Source organism: Cimex lectularius, unplaced genomic scaffold (genome assembly GCF_000648675.2).
Source record: "Cimex lectularius strain Harlan isolate CLEC.00 unplaced genomic scaffold, Clec_2.1 scaffold10, whole genome shotgun sequence".
Classification (NCBI taxonomy): domain Eukaryota; kingdom Metazoa; phylum Arthropoda; class Insecta; order Hemiptera; family Cimicidae; genus Cimex; species Cimex lectularius.
Genome location: NW_019392665.1, coordinates 1826180 through 1843804, shown reverse-complemented (window position 1 = coordinate 1843804; position 17625 = coordinate 1826180). Strand labels below are relative to the sequence as shown.

Below are 17625 nucleotides of genomic sequence, written 5' to 3'. Positions count from 1 at the left end.
TCTGGTCTTGACGAAGAAAAGAAATTCAGTTCTTACTGCCAAGCTTTCGACCTATTTTAATTATTTGATTCTTCTTCAAGACCATACCTTGATCCAGAGTGTTCGTAGGGGAAAAAGTGGTCGATACTTTCATTACTAAAAAACACAAAAAGAAAGCAAAATGAAACAAAAACATCAAAATAAATAATAAACCTAGATAATAAGCAGAGCAGAAAAATTGGACAGAATATCTACAGTAAACACAGGCAAAAAAATACAGTACTTGTGAAAACCAACTTTAACCTATTAAAAAAAAAGTAAAAACTGAAACAAAAACGTAAAAAGAGACAATAACCACAACAGAAAAATTGGACAAAATATCAACACTAAACACAGACAAAAAAAACAGAAGTTTTAAAAACCAACTTTAACTTAATAAAAAAAGGATAAAAAGGAAAGAAAAATGAAACAAAAACATAAGAAAATAAACATAGCTAATAACCAAAGCAGAAAAATTTGACAAAATATCAACACTAAACACAGGCCAAAAAATACAGAACTTGTGAAAACCAACTTTAAACTAATAAAAAAAGTAAAAAAGGAAACAAAAATGTAAAAATAGACAATAAACATAGCTAATAACCAAAACAGAAAAACTGGACAAAATATCGACACTAACCACAGGAAAAAAAATGCAGAAGTTGTAAAATCCAACTTTACCTTAATAAAAAAAGGATAAAAAGGAAAGAGAAATGAAACAAAAACATAAGAAGAGATAATAAACATACCTAATAACCAAAGCAGAAAAATTGGACAAAATATATACACTAAACACAGGCAAAAAAAGGAATACAGAAGTTATGAAAACCAACTTTAACTTAATAAAAAAGTACAAAAATGAAGAAAAAGGAAACAAAACACACAAAAAAGAGACAATAGCTAACAACTGAAGTAGAAAAATTATGCAAAATCTTTCACTAAAGAAAGACAGAAAAAAGATAAACAATACAGAAGTTGTAAAAACCTTTAACATAATAAAAAAAGAAAAAATTACGTGTTTTGTTTGCTTTTTACGTTGCATTTTTTTTTGCGCGCTTTTTTATTAGGTAAGGGTTGGGTTTTACAACATTTGTATTGAAGTTATGTTTTTTCTTTCTTTTACTTGCTTTTAGTGTAGATATTTTGTCCAATTTTCTGCTTTGGCTGTTCGCTATGTTTATCGTCTCTTTTTTGTGTTTTCTTTTATTTCTCTTTCTTTTTGTGCATTCTTTTATTGAGGTAAAGTTGTGGAATAAATTTTCCCCAATACAAAAAGTTGAATTACTCTAGATTAACCCTTGAAAAATTAAATTTAAAGTTTTTGGAGGGTGATTTCTTAAAGGAAATTTAATGCTCTTTTAAATGTTTTTTTTTTATTTCTCCAAAGATGAATAGTTCAAGAGATACTTTTTGTTCCGAAAACGAACCAAATGTTGACTTATTTAATCTTCCAATCTATTAAAAATCTGGCTAAATCTAATCAGTTATGTAATTAATAGAAATGATAAATTGCGTTTCGCACGTTCAAATTGAGCGCCATTAAAAAAATCAGCTGCTAATTAGAACGTCGCGTTGGCGGAGGTAACAGCGGGTTCACTTTGGCAATTCATGTCGAGAGACGTGGTTGTAAGAAGTCCTTCAACCTGATGATGAGTTAAAAGGCTCGAAATCCGGATCGTTGCAAAACAACTTGTAATTATGTAAATTTTGATACTTTTTATTATTAATTTTGAAATAAGTTGTTTATGAGACAAATATTGATAGAGTTGATTTGTTTTGTTTTTACCTGTAGTGCCAAAAGAATGGGTTGAACTTTCTTGTTGAGGGGTTAAAAGTTGATTTCGAAAGTAGCAGTTTTTGGGTGACTTAAGTTCACATACTTCCAACTTCCATCCGTCTTCTTACCCTTCACGTTACTATGAGAAAAAGACAAGCCCTTTTAGTTGATGAGTTGATTTTTTTTTACTCCTAGTCTCAAAAGAATTCCGTTCAACTTGCTTTTTGAGGGGCTAAAAGTTGATTTTGAAAGTAGAAACCACTTGTTTTTAGGATCGCGGCCGAAATCTCCTAGTTTTAATTATTAAGAGGGGTCGGGATTTTGTCTTATGTGGAGGGGCGTTTTCCGAGGGACATCTGCTTCGGCATTGTATAGCAGGCAGGTGGAAGCGAGCAGATGGGACCCGCGAGCACGTGCTCTCCGCAGCTACTTATCCAAGCAACAAGTCCTGACACGACTCACCCCCGGCCGAGCCCGCAGGATGCGCCCTTCTTGTATTTTTCCAGAGGGTGCCACGCGGAACGCGAAAAAAAGAAGAAGCAACTTAAAAGCTTCATTTCTTCCATATCCCATCGGCCGAATCGTCTTTCCACCATTTACTTATATATTTAGAAAACATTTTACAAATAAAAAAACACTTTTTTATAGCCGCTTGTTGATAGGACAAATAAATTATAATCATTGATATCTAATATCCCCGACACTATGGTGGAAGAATACCAAAGTTACGAAGAACCACCAAGAAAAATAAATCCCAGGCCCTGAAGATGATCTCAATAAAGATCGAAACGTTGGCACGATAAAGGAAATGTTTTTCTGAAACCTACATCACACCAGACCGCATCTCACGATTTCTAAATAAATAAATAATTAAGTTCATTAGAGTACTTGGTTCGATTGACCGAATAACTTTTTTCAATTAATTAATCTTTGAAAGGTATTGGTCGAGATAAAAAAACCAGTGTCACGAGCGGGATTCGAACCCACGACCCCGTGGTGTCACGATAGCTCAAGTGGTAGAGCAGCGGTCTATTTGGCCGAGGGTCGTGGGTTCGAATCCCGCTCGTGACACTGATTTTTTTACCTCAATCAATACCTTACATAAAGATTAATTGAAAAAATAAATAAATAAGATTATTCCGAGATCGTGAGATGCGAAATAAATAAGATTAAAATCGTACTTTAAGGTATTACAGTTTCATTTTAAATTTTATTTTAAAGCTTTAAAGCAAAATCTTATGTAAGCTATGTTCATGGATGTTGTTAATTTATGTAAAAACCTGTTTCTTTTACCTAAGTATGTAACCTTTAAAAATTTTGTTTTTCTTTTCTTGTACTACTGCAGACGGTTTATTGCTTTGCTTGTACAGTTGGTGTTTAATTTGGTTTACATGTACAACTTTGTTGTTAATTTATTAATTCTTATATTAAATTTTAATGTTAATTCTATATTAAAAAAACATTTCTGGTGTCAGATTTGTGGCCAAATATTCTATTTTTATTTAATTTGCCTGCTTTGGTCGTAAAAATTGGCAGTTGTTACAATTCAGTTTATACAGGGTGGTCAACTCGTGTTAAAAAAAAATCGTTCAAAAATTACGATTTTGTTTAGTGATTTATTTAAGAAAATCACGTTTCTTTATATAAAACTTTTCCATAAAATTTGCTCCACTGTAAAATGACTTTTCTCAACATTTGCCCCCATTTTTAAATTTAGTACCGAATTTTTTTATATTGTTTCTCCACCCTGAGCCGTTTTCCCGAGGAGTGCATAATAAATGCCGAAATCTTGGCTGGTTGTGCAGTAATTGTCATTCTTGGACCGCAACCCTGATTCCAAAACATCAACAATAAAATAATCTTTTTATGTAAGGTTTTGTTCGAAATGAAAAAGCTAGTGTCACGAGCAGGATTCGAACCCATGACCTTCGGCTTGATTGTCGGCAAGGGAGTCGGGAGGGGGGATCGAAGTCAGGATAGCCGAGTGGTTAGAGCATCGGCGTATTGAGCCGAAGGTCGTGAGTTCGAATCCCGCTCGTGTCACTAGCTTTTTCATTTCTACCAAAACCTTACATAAAAAGATTACTTAATTGAAAGAAGTAATTTGGCCAATAGACCACTAAATATAATGGAATCAACAATAAACTTAACAATTTCTTTATTATTACTACATTATTTAAAATTCCGGTTCGACGATTACATTTTGAATTAAGATTACTTGTACTTTAGCATAAGTTTGAACAAAAAATTAAAAATCAATTAGAACTATCATTTGTCATCTTTGAAATTACGTTGAAGCAGCAAAATACTCTTAATGTGCATTTTGATAAAATAATAAGTAAAACGAGATTCTGAACCAAAAACGGATACTGAATCGAAGTTGTATATGAATTGCACGTCGTCTTGACTATTGTTCCAGTAGGTCATTGTGATAGGACAAGTCCAATAAATTCTTGAACTGGAAAAAACTGGAACCATTACGATTACCGCCTCGCCCTTGCCCACGTTTCCGCCTTCTGTTCCCATTCGCCGGTATTTAGATATTTTCCGCTTGTTATTGTGTTTTAGTTTTCTTGTAAGCGGCTTCTTTCTAGTCTCACCATCAAGGTGAACTGGATTAATAATATAATGTAAACAAATAATTCGTGTAAGCGTACATAATCAACAATCAAAGAAACTGTTTGTAGTTTTAAAAACAAAAATCTAGCAAGTAAATATATATATCCTCGAAAATTGGTAGTGTTGGTCTGATGATGATGAGCTGAAAGCACTGGCCAGGCGAATCGGCGTCTATATACGGACACTATTTTGCTCTGGACGCAGGTTTAAATGTAAAATTTCTTCGAGGGGACGCCGAATTGATAGGAATATGTATATATATNCATACTAACCATCCAACATAATTTCCATAGGACAACAATGATGTTTGACGCTATACGAAGTTACGACAATTTCTTCCTGAAATTTGACGCCAGCAGCGGCTACCGGTCGTTCTATCGATTGTCAATAAGGAGAAGGCCAATAATTACAGTTCTTCAAGATCAATGGAAAAATCGGCGTGGCTGTTTTGCCCACGGCGCAACAATGGCCCCGGAGGGTGAGACGAAGGAAAATTCTCGCAAAACCGCCCTTATAACGGAGTACAAAGGTAGACTCTTCTCCCAAGATTTATAAGAGTCGGCTGAGGGTGCGCACATGCCGCGACAGATGTTCCTCCACCCTCGTAAGACTGTTTTAGAAGGCTTAATCGGGACTCGTGCTCCTCGGAGATGACGATCCATCTGCAGGTAACACCTGCCTCACGTGAGCAGATGGGTTGCTGGACTATTCCGGGGCTGACGCACACTCCCGCTACCTGGAGCGTCGTCTTGATTTGCTTCCTGTCCCCACAAAGCCAAAATACATCATCACGATGTCTCCACCTCGTTACAACAATCATTGTGTAAAAAATATCACGGCAATCGTATGCTTATTAAGGTCAGCTTGCTTTTAATAACTACACTTGCCTAATAATAGGGCAATTTATGTTTAAAATGCATATCATTTTTTAATTATGCTAATTAATGATTCACATATATATTGTACTTAAACCTTAATTAACCCTTTACGTAACTCAAACTTCAACTCATTTGACAAGAAAATTTTCTATGTTTAAAAGTTTAATTATGATATTTTCTGATGGATGTAAGTTTTCATTTAAATAGCAGTGATTATGTTGCTTGTTCCATATTTAGGTTATGATAACATCGGAATCTGTTCCTTCGTTATTAGAAGAGTTAACACGTGTGTAACTCTCGATCTGTCGAAAATATCATTTGTTTTACTTTTTGTTATGCTTGTTTGTGTCTTTAATTGTTTTTTGTTGAGTGTGATTTCATCTTCTTTTGCGTTGTTGTTTCATGCCTCATGCCTAGCATAGACTCCCAGTATCCACAGAACTAACTGCAAATATGATAAAGAATGTTCTTCGGTAACCCTAGATTCTTATGTTTTTCGGCTATAATTTATGCAGAATGAATTTAGAAATAGGCTACTTCCAAACAGCTTGGAAATATGCCATCATCATTCACAAATCCGGTAAACTAAGGAAAAATTTTAACAGTTATCGTCCAGTAAAGTTGTTACAGTTATTTTGCTTTTTGGAGAGGATCCTTTTCGAAAAAGTGAATTGATACACTAATCACCCTACCTCAATTATTTATATCCCTTATTTTGCCCAAATTTAAGCGAAATTCGTCAATCATATTGGGACTTTTCTCACTGAAAAATATTTCTCTAAATGAATATTATAAATTTCACTTTAGAATTGATCGATTTTTAAACATGGTTTCGTGTTAATAATAACAATGTTGAAAATGGTCTTTCTTGAAATTATCGTGCATAATGACCGTAATGAATATAATGACAATAATCAGTCAGAAAGTTCCTACTTTTAAAGTTAGTTTTTTAAGCATTAATTTTCCTAGCTTAAGCTCAATTATTTATTTATTTTATCATCGTTCAAACGGGTCAAATCACCTAAATCTGAACAGTCAAAGGTAAAAAAAGAAAAATTCAAAATATAAACAACTTAACATTAGATAAAACTAATCGATAACAACTGACAATTGATTGACTTTTAATTATGATTTCACATAATAATAGGAATGTTGAAAAAAAAATTCTTGAAATTATCGTGCATAATGACCGTAATGAATATAATGACCATAATTAGTCCGAAAGTTCTTACTTTTAAAGTTAGTTTTCTAAATATTATTTTCCTAGTGTAAGCTCAATTATTTATTTATTCTATTATCGTTCAAACAGGTCAAATGAACTAAAACTGAACAGTCAAAGGTAAAAAAAACAAAAAAAAACATAAAAATTGAGAATATAAACAACTTAAAATTAGGTAAAAATAATCGATAACAACTGCAATAAATAATAATAAAATTTATGGCCAATTGATTGAATTTTAATCATGATTTCACGTAATAATGGCAATGTTGAAAAAAAATTTTTTTCTTGAAATTATCGTGCATAATGACCGTAATGAATATAATGACAATAATTAGTCAGAAAGTTCTTACTTTTAAAGTTAGTTTTCCTAAGAATTATTTTCCTAGCGTTAGCTCAATTTTTTATTTATTTTATTATTGGTCAAACGGGTCAAATGAACTAAAACTGAACAGTCAAAGGTAAAAAAAAAAAAAACCCTAAAAATTCATAATATAAAGAACTTAACATTAGATAAAAATAATCTATAATAACTGCAATAGATAATAATAAAATTTATGGCCAATTGATTGAATTTTAATCATGATTTCACGTAATAATAGCAATGTTGAAAAAAAAAATCTTGAAATTATCGTGCATAATGACCGTAATGAATATAATGACAATAATTAGTCAGAAAATTCCTACTTTTAAAGTTAGTTTTCTAAGCATTAATTTCCGAGAGTAAGCTCAATTATTTATTTATTTTATCATCGTTCAAACGGGTCAAATAAACTAAAACTGAACAGTCAAAGGTAAAAAAAAAGAAAAAGAAACATAAAAATTCAGATTATAAAGAACTTAACGTTAGATAAAAATAATCGATAAAAGCTAGATAATAACTGCAGTAAATAACAATAAAATTTATGGCCAATTGATTGACTTTTAGTCATGATCTCATGTAAACATAACAATGTTGAAAAATGTCTTTTTTCTTGAAATTATCGTGCATAATGACTGTAATGAATATAATGACAATAATTAGTCAGAAAGTTCTTACATTTAGAGTTAGTTTTCTAAGCATTAATTTCCTTGTGTAAGCTCAGTTGTTTGTTTGTTTTATTATCGTTCAAATGGGTCAAATGGCCTAAAACTGAGTAGTCAAAAAAAAAAAAAATTGAGAATATAAATAACTTAAAATTAGATAAAAATAATCGATAACAACTAGATAATAACTGCAATAAATAATAATAAAATTTATAGCCAATTGATTGACTTTTAATCATGATTTCACGTAATAATAACAATGTTGAAAAAAAAATTTCTTGAAATTATCATGCATAATGACCTTAATGAATATAATGACAATAATTAGTCAGAAAGTTCTTACTTTTAAAGTTAGTTTTCTAAGCATTAATTTCCGAGAGTAAGCTCAATTATTTATTTATTGTATTATTGTTCAAATGGGTCAAATAACCTAAAACTGAACAGTCAAATGTAAAAAAAATAAAATACAAATAAAAATTCAGAATATAAAGAACTTAACATTAAAAAATATCTTTTTTCTCGAAATTGTCGTGCATAATGACTGTAATGAATATAATGACAATAATTAGTCAGTAAGTTCTTACTTTTTAAGTAAGATTATTAGTAAGTATTCTTACTTTCTTATGTTTTCTAAGTGTTAATTTCCTAATGTAAGCTCAGTTATTTATTTATTTTATTATCGTTTAAATGGATCAAATGGCTTAAAACTGAACAGTCAATTGTAAAATATTAATAATTAAAACTACACTAAATAACAATACAATTTGTGTCCAACGAAAAATTAACAGGTGAATCAATTTTTTAATGCTAGTAAACTACACCTCAATAATGATTTATATGCCAAAATACGAGAAAGACGAGATTCCGAAGCATAATTGATTCTATGCTGGGAACAGAGAATAGCTCACAGGAGCGGAGTCGATCCTGGTGGTTTTTAATTCCGATGAAGGACAATATCTCCGGGGAATCAAGCCTATTGTTCCGTACCTTCCATAAGAACAAAGACAAAGCCAAAATTCTTATGTCTTCCGAGGAGTCCAGTCCGGCCAATTCGGTCTTTCAGTATAAGGTAGCTAACTACTGTCATAAATAGGTATTTTTGCAATCAAATAGGTCAATCAAAACTGACGCTTTCCATTGTTTTTGTTATTCGACTAATTTATAGAATTATCGGAAATATATTTATTACCAGATGGTGGTCCAGCCCATTTCTCATAAAGTCGACCAGCTGGGCGTGGCCCGATTTGCACGATTGTCCCCCTGGCAGATGCCAACAGTGCCATTTCCCACCCTCGTGTTTTCCAGGGAAATCCGTTACAACGCTTGCTTTTGTAGCCCGCATCGCCAGGTGCATCCACGAATCACACGGCAATCTAGTCAGAAAATGCCACTTTCCGAACATTACCAGACCGATAATTGACATTAAGCCTAAATAGCGACTGCGGAAGTGGTCTTTTGGGCGGTAGGGTGAGTGGTACGAGGTTGGCGATGTACTATCGTCCTTCGATGAATTTTCTGAAACGATTTGAATACCCAAAAATGTAATGAAGTTAAAATTAAACCTTGGGGGTATGCGAAGTGATAACCTGTTGATTGGTCCTTGACTTTTAGGACACAAGCACTAACGAAACGGATAAAACCAGTGAAAATATGCCGACCAAAATGAATCGGAAGTGACCGAATTATTATAAATTGGATTGAACTCTCATCCACAGGTTTTTTTTTGGCTTAAAGGCTTAAATTCACTAAACAATTCACTGAAGGACAAAATAACGTACCACCCTTAAATTTTAATCTATTTAGGTTTATTCATATTTTCCATGCCAAAAATAGGGTTGGTTGTAAAAATAAGACATTTAGAAAAAATTTTATTATCTAATTTTTAAAAAAATCGAGTAAAGAACAAATAAAAACAAATTTCAAAAGACTAATCAAGTTTTTAAAAATTATTTCGCATTAGTATATTTTATAATAATTCCATTTTCTTCCTTGATTTTTTTTTTATTGAAAGAAAAAGGATTTTTCAGTCCTGATATTAGTTTTGTTCATTGAAGTGTTTGGTCACTATAATTATTTTTGTGTCGTATTCAATTTCTTTCCAAAATAACGCACCACCCTTAAATTTTAATCTATTTAGGTTTATTCACACTTTACATGCCAAAAATAGGGTTGGTTGCAAAAATAAGACATTTAGAAAAAATTTTATTATCTAATTAAAAAAAAATCGAGTAAAGAAGAAATAAAAACAAATTTCAAAATACTAATCAAGTTTTTTAAAAATTATTTCGCATTAGTATATTTTATAATAATTCCATTTTCTTCCTTGATTTTTTTTTTATTGAAAGAAAAAGAATTTTTCAGTCCTGATATTAGTTTTGTTCATTGAAATGTTTGGTCATTATAATTATTTTTGTGTTGTATTCAATTTCTTTCCAAAATGACGCACCACCCTTAAATTTTAATCTATTTGGGTTTATTCATATTTTACTTGCCAAAAAATAGGGATGGTTGTAAAATAAAACATTTAGAAAAAATTGTATTACCTAATTCTAAAAAAACAATTATCGAGTAAAGAACGAATAAAAACAAATTTTTAATTACTAATCAGGTAATTTTTTGTTATTTCGCATTTGTATATTTTATAATAATTGCATTTTCTTTTATTTTCTTGAATTTTTTATCAAAAGAAAGAAAAATTTTCTGTTTTCATATCAGTGTAGTTCATTAAAATGTTTTTATTGTTTCGCATCAGTATATTTTATTATAATTCCATTTTTTCTATTTTCTTGAATTTTTTGTCAAAAGAAAGGAAATTTTTCTGTTTTGATATCAGTTTAGTTCATTAAAATGTTTGGTCACAATAATTACTTTTTTGTTGTATTCAATTTCTTACCAAAATGACGCACCTCCCTTAAATTTTAATCTATTTAGGTTTATTCATATTTTACATGCCAAAAATAAGGTTGGTTGTAAAAATAAGACATTTAGAAAAAAATTTATTACCTAATTCTAAAAAAAATTATTGAGTAAAGAACAAATAAAAACAAAATTTGTAATTACTAATCAAGTAATTTTTTATTATTTCGCATTAGTATATTTTATAATAATTCCATTTTCTTCCTTGATTTTTTTTAATTAAAAGAAAGAGAATTTTTCCCTATTTTTCTATGATTATTTTGTGTTGTATTCAATTTCTTTTCAAAATAACGTACCACCCTTCAATTTTAATCAGTTTAGGTTTATTCATATTTTACATCCCAAAAATAGGGCTGGTTGTAAAAATAAGGCATTTAGAAAATTTTTTTATTGCCTAATTTAAAAAAAAATTATCGAGTAAAGAATAAATAAAAATAAAAATTTAAATGCTAATTTTTTTATTATTATTTTGCATTACTATATTATATAATAATTCCATTTTCTTCCTTGATTTTTTTAATTAAAAGAGAGAATTTTTCTGTCCTGATATTAGTTTTGTTCATTGAAATGTTTGGTCACTGATTATTTTTGTGTTGTATTCAATTTTTTAAAAAATAACGCACCACCCTTCAATTTTAAACTATTCAGGTTTATTCATATTTTGCATGCCAAAAATAGAGTTGGTTGTAAAAATTTGTTATTATTTAAAAAAAAAAATTACCTAATTTAAAAAAAAAGATCGAGTAAAGAACAAATAAAAACAAATTTTTACATGCCAAAAATAGGGTAGTTGTAAAAAGGAGACATTTAGAAAAAAATTTATTACCTAATTCCAAAAAAAAAAAAATTATCGAGTAAAGAACAAATGAAACAACTTTTTAATTACTAATTAAGTAATTTTTTATTATTTCGCTTTGGTATATTTTATAATAATTAATTTTTCTTTCATCTCAACCTATCTTTCGAATTTTGAAAAATAGCAAAATGGAGGGAAAATTCCAAGTGGACCTGAGTCACGATAGCTCAAGTGGTTAGATCAGCGTCGTATCGAGCCGAAGGTCGTGGGTTCGAATCCCGCTTGTGGCACTACCATTTTTCATTTCAACCAACACCTTACATAAAGATTAATTAATTGAAAAAAGTTAGTTGGTCAATCGGATCACGAAATATAATGGAGTATTATTTTTATACCTTCCAAATTTTGATACAATTTCGAAAACTAGATTTTTTAGTATAAAAACATGACACCAAGAACAATTAAATTTTGTGTTTTCCCACAGAAATTTCAACAATAATTACCTGTAACAAATGTAGAAAGATAATTTAATTTTAAACTATATAAATTGAGTCGTGAGTTAAATTTGTCCTTCAATGTATTATTAAAAGCGTACAAACAAAAAATACAAATGTTAAAAATGACTCCTTGAGAATTAAATTTAAAAAATTTCTTAATTATTGGCGACTACTAAATTTGAAGTGCTGTAGTTGGGGGTACCAATTTGGCGAAGTTTTATTGACCCAATGAAAATAAAAAGCCCCTTTTTGTATATGTGTATTTTGATTTAACATGAAATAATTGGCAATTCCGATGAAAATTGTCAGTGTAATGGTAATTTTTGTTTATTGGACACATTTCTTACGTTTTCTCTTTGCATTTTCTTTCCATTCTTTCTTATAAATCTAAGAAAATCAACTGTCTTCTTCTTCTTTCTAGCAAAAACGTTCTTCTTAATTTATAAAAACAATATTAATTGAATAATAAGTATCTCAGATTCCGTTCTACCTTCCTTTTCATTTCTATTGTTTGGTTAATGTGAAATTAATTTTAGAACGATTTCCACGTTCATTTCTGTTCTCAGGCAAGAACGTTCGATGTTTTCCACTTGTAATTAAACTACTTACTCTATATTTTAATTTGTTGATGTTGAAAGAAACATAAAGTGATCTTCATATCCTTAAATATTCCAACGCTATTTCTGACCTGAACGACCCAAGAAGAGTACCAGCATTCAAAGCCCGTATGATATATGGTTGTTTAATTGACTATAAATTTGGTTCTCCTTTTTTATCTGGATTCATTTCTTTTGGTTCAATTCAAATTAAACTATTTGTTTTTAACCGTTTTGCCAGTTTCTTGTTCTTTCGGAGTCGTAGGGGTTTCCTGCTGTACGCTTGAACAAACTTTCGTCCATCGTGTCCGAGCTTACGTCTAGCTACTTCTCAAGGGTATGCTATGTAGTCATTTCCTAGTTATTGCGTGGCAGTTTCAAGATCAACAGAAACTGTTCTGTACTTGTTAACCAGTGACCTAAGGGAAACACTGGAAACAAGGGCAATAGCAATCTGCGCGTTCTTCGATATTGAAGGAGCCTTCGACAATGTATCTCATGCATCCATGAAGGTCTCCCTAGAACACATCTAGATAGACTGGAAACATGCTAAGAACTAGAATAGCCGAAACAAATATAGGATCAGTCAATCGGCTAGTTGACATTGCTCGATCTAACAGACCAGAGACAATGTTAGATGTTAGGTCGAAAATATAGTCACATTGCTAGCCGTTAGGGCGTAGGTAACCAACATGGCAGCCATGAATTTAGCCCAGCTGGGTTTTTAGAGGTTAGGATACAGGTTAGGTATGTCGTCACGAATTGAAGCATAACATTTGTTAGTACTTTTCGAGTGCATAGAAAGCATTTTGTATAAAAGGGGCTTATTAATAATTTTTCTCTCTTTTCCGTCTGGAGAAGCTGTACAATGGATTTAAAGTGCTTTGGGAAATTTTAAATCATGTTTTATCATGAGACAACTTCATACTTTTTTCCAGTTTGACATATTAAGGATATTCACGATCTTTGTGTTAACCCTGTCAAGTCTGTTAGGTCCTGATCGAGAAAAATGATGACGAAGACTTGTAAAATCGGCTAGTTGACATTGCTCGATCTAACAGGCCACCAAAGGCCTGCTTAGAGGCTATAACATTATTAAAATTATGAGTGTTGCGAGATACAAAGCCTAGCAACTTGAAAGATTTATTTAGTATCGGTTAAATATGTAGGGAAAAGGACATACTGACATACATGAGGTCTGAAGGCAATGGGTGAAGGGGGAGATGGTAAACTCCCAACTTTTCTAAACAATGATGGACAACTCTGCCTCTATGAGGTCTGGCATTATCATCCAGAAGTAGAAAATCCCCGCCTATGTGATCCCTGGTTTGAGGGAGGTATTCCTCGATAATTTCTTGGACAACTGACTGCGGCGAGGTTGCCACCAACACATCTACTAACAAACTGCGGTGCTTCACTTGCAATTAGTGAATACGCACCACTTTATGCTAAGAGTTAAGTGTACTCCGGTCTGCAGAAGTGAACGAGGTTATTCAGTTATCGTCCAACTTTGATTATAATCTGGTTTGCGATGATTATGGTCCTGTTATTGGTAGGACCACATACCCAATACCATCCCAAACCAGTTCAGAAGTGAAGAATATGCAAGAAGCCTAAGTAAGAAATAAAATGTCAATGATCCCAAGGATCCATGTCCTTCTGGAAAAAAACTGTCTACCTGGGATGTACAATCTGCATGAGGCCGGTCGGCCAAAGGATCCCGGTCGACAGGACGTCCAATAGCCAGGCCCTTTCTTAATTAAAAGTAAAAAAGGAAGCCGCTTCCTCCTTTATTTCAATTTTAATTGGTGACTTATTCCAAGCGGGTCGGAATATTTTTCACCTGCCTACGGACACCTGCTCTTCTCTTCGGACAAAACGCCTTTTGAAGTTGGGAAAACAAACCGAAAATAATTTCTGGAAGAATTCTTTATCCTCAAACAAAAATTAGAGGGGAGACTAAATACACTTATAGAAAAGTTACTTAAGTTATATTTTGGCTTTTGAACAAGACCTTTGTACGCTTAAGTTATAAAAGCATTTGTAAAATTTTCTTAAGGTTTCTGTAGAAAACGGCTGCCATACGCATATCTCGTCTTCTGCTATATTATGTTATGCCAATTTTTTAAATATAAGTGGGTCGAGTTGCACATGTAAAAAGGCCTGTGAAGATTAACGTAGGTTATTGATGGAATTTTGAATATAAAGTGCTCAAAAGTGATTATTCGGAAATCGTGAGATGCGGTCTGGTGTGACCTAAGTTTCAGAAAAACATTTTATTTATCGTGCCAACGTTTCCCTTTTTATTGAGATCATCTTCAGGGCCTGGATTTACAAACATTGTTTACATTTGACAAATACATATAGGATGTGGAAAAAAGTGAATTTATACAATGCAAAAAAAATGTATATTCAACCAAAGTATATCTACTCACAGAAAAGTTTTGAAAAATAACAAAATAAAAGGTTTTAATTCCGTAATTTTGTCTACTGGACGCAGTAATTTTTTTAAAAATTAATACCGTGTATAATGCCTCTGTTTCATTAAAGTTTTTTCCGGAAAACATAATCAAGGGATCTTGAAAAATAACAAAACAAAATGTTTTCATTCTATAATAGGACTATTCGCAATCTTTGTTAACTCTGTTAGGTCCTGTTAGATCGAGAAAAATGATAACGTAGACTTGTAAGAATCGGCCAGTTAACATTGCTCGATCTAACAGGCCAGGGCCAATGTTAGATGTTAGGTCGAAAATGTAGTCACATTGCTATCCGCTAGGGCGTAGGTAACCAACATGGCAGCCATGAATTTAACAGCTGTTTTTGTTTACACTAATTTTTATTCTTAAATACGCATTAATTAAATTAGACTAATATATTTATTTGCCAATTTATTGATGAATGTTTCTAAATTGGCTTCCATATTTCTACCGATTTATAATCAATGAATCATAAAACACCATGAAATTACCTGAAGAGATTAGGAGTAGTCACGATCTTTGTGTTAACCCTTTTAACTCTGTTAGGTCGTGTTAGATCGAGAAAAATGATGACGTAGACTTGTAAGATCCGGCAAGTTAACACTGCTCGATCTAACAGGCCACCAATGTTAGGTGTTAGGTCAAAAATGTAGTCACATTGTTAGCCGTTAGGGCGTAGGTAACCAACATGGCAGCCATGAATTTAACAGCTGTTTTTTGTTTCCACGTATTTTTATTCTTAAATACGCATTAATTAAATCAGACCAATCATTTCTTTTGTTAATTTCTGACCTGTTCTTATCATAATAGATTTCGTGTATAATGTCCTCTGTTAGCTAAAACCTCTGTGCACCTCTTAGGGATATTGTTAATGAGGTCGTCACTATTTTTAAATTTTCTGTTTTCTTTTAACTTTCGGACAAACGAAATATTGATAAATCATGATAATTTTTATCGCCAATAACCGTAATTGCGTGTTCTTAATACCTCTCCTGTAATTTTTTTTTTTTTTTGAGTTGTGTCTCTTTTCTTGCGGTTGTGCGATATATGGAAGTTGGAATTAAGTCAGGAAGTAAGTCAACTTAGCGTCAATTAACGAAGGGAAACTAATAACTGGAATGCCCAGCCTTGGGAACGCAGGTTAATATACAATATACACGTCAGATCATTTTTCGTATTTTTTATTTATTTTTTATTTAACCATCCATAATCATTTGACGACATAACGTTGATTTTATACTATAATAATAAACAAATTCAATAGTTCAATTTTTAGAGATGTTTTGCCTGATGATGACCCTAAAATGTATATAATGCTTGCATATAAGATGTTAAATTTAAAAAATGTTTAGACCACTTAATTTGATCCATAGAAAAACATTATGGGTTTAATGTTTAATTTTTAACATTTAACCTTTTTTCTATAATCCTTCGTTATAGAAAAGTTGGTGTCCCATTAAAATACATACACCCTGTAGATAGATATATGCTTGACAACATTATAAACAACTTATTACAAAATTAAGAATGCAGAGTATTATAATTTATTAGATTTAGCCAATAGGTTCTGTTTAGAAGGTTAAATACGTCAAAATTTGGTAGGTTTTCGGAACAAAAAAAAAAGTTTTTATGAACCAAGGTCCGATTCTCAACCCTTTCGCAGATATTCAACATTTTATGTTTTTTCATCTACATTTTTCGTCATAAATCAACTCATTGAACATTGAACTATTCATCTTTGGGGAAATTAAAAAAAAAATTCCTTTAAGAGATCACCCTCCTAGAACTTTTAATTTAATTTTTCGAGGGTTTATCTAGAGTAATTCAACTTTTCGTCCTGGGGAAAATTGATTCCCCGACTTTAACTTATTAAAAGAAAGCACAAAAAAAAGAAAAAATTAAACAAAACACAAAAAAGAGACAATAAACATAGCGAACAGCCAAAGCAGAAAATTGTATAAAATGTCCACACTAAACGCAGGCAAAAGAAAAAAACATAATTGCAATATAGATGTTGTAAAACCTAATCCTTACCTAATAAAAAAGCACACAAAAAAAATGCAACGTAAAAAGCAAACAAAATACGTAAAAGATAGTCATCTAACATCGTTAACAGCCAAATTAATGTGAATTTTTTCTTTTTTTATTAGGTTAAAGGTTTTTACAACTTCTGTATTGTTTATCTTTTTTTTTGGTCTTTCTTTAGTGAGAGATTTTGCACAATTTTTCTACTTCAGTTGTTAGCTATTGTCTCTTTTTTGTGTGTTTGGTTTCCTTTTTCTTCATTTTTGTGCTTTTTATTAAGTTAAAGTTGGTTTTCACAACTTCTGTATTCTTTTTTTTTTGCCTGTGTTTAGTGTATATATTTTGTCCAATTTTTCTGTTTTGGTTATTATTTTTATTTTAGCTATGTTTATTTTCTTATGTTTTTGTTTCATTTTTCTTTCCTTTTTTACTTTTTTTATTAAGTTAAAGTTGGTTTTTACAACTTCTGTATTTTTTGGCCTGTGTTTAGTGTATATATTTTCTAAAAATTTTCTGCTTTGGTTATAAGGTATGTTTATTATCTCTTCTTATGTTTTTGTTTCATTTCTTTTTCCTTTTTATCCTTTTTTTATTAAGTTAAAGTTGGTTTTTACAAATTCTGCATTTTTTTCTTGTGGTTAGTGTCGATATTTTGTCCAATTTTTCTGTTTTGGTTATTAGCTATGTTTATAGTCTCTTTTTACGTTTTTGTTTCCTTTTTTACTTTTTTTCTTAGGTTAAAGTTGGGTTTCACAAGTTCAGTATTTTTTGGCCTGTG

General features: G+C 31.3%; 1 protein-coding gene across 1 annotated transcript in view; it reads left to right on the top strand.

The window, feature by feature from the left end:
* The window catches only part of LOC106667307, a 54443-nt gene that overhangs the window by 2710 nt on the left and 34108 nt on the right, over positions 1 to 17625 (top strand). The gene's annotated exons all lie outside the window — the stretch shown is intronic.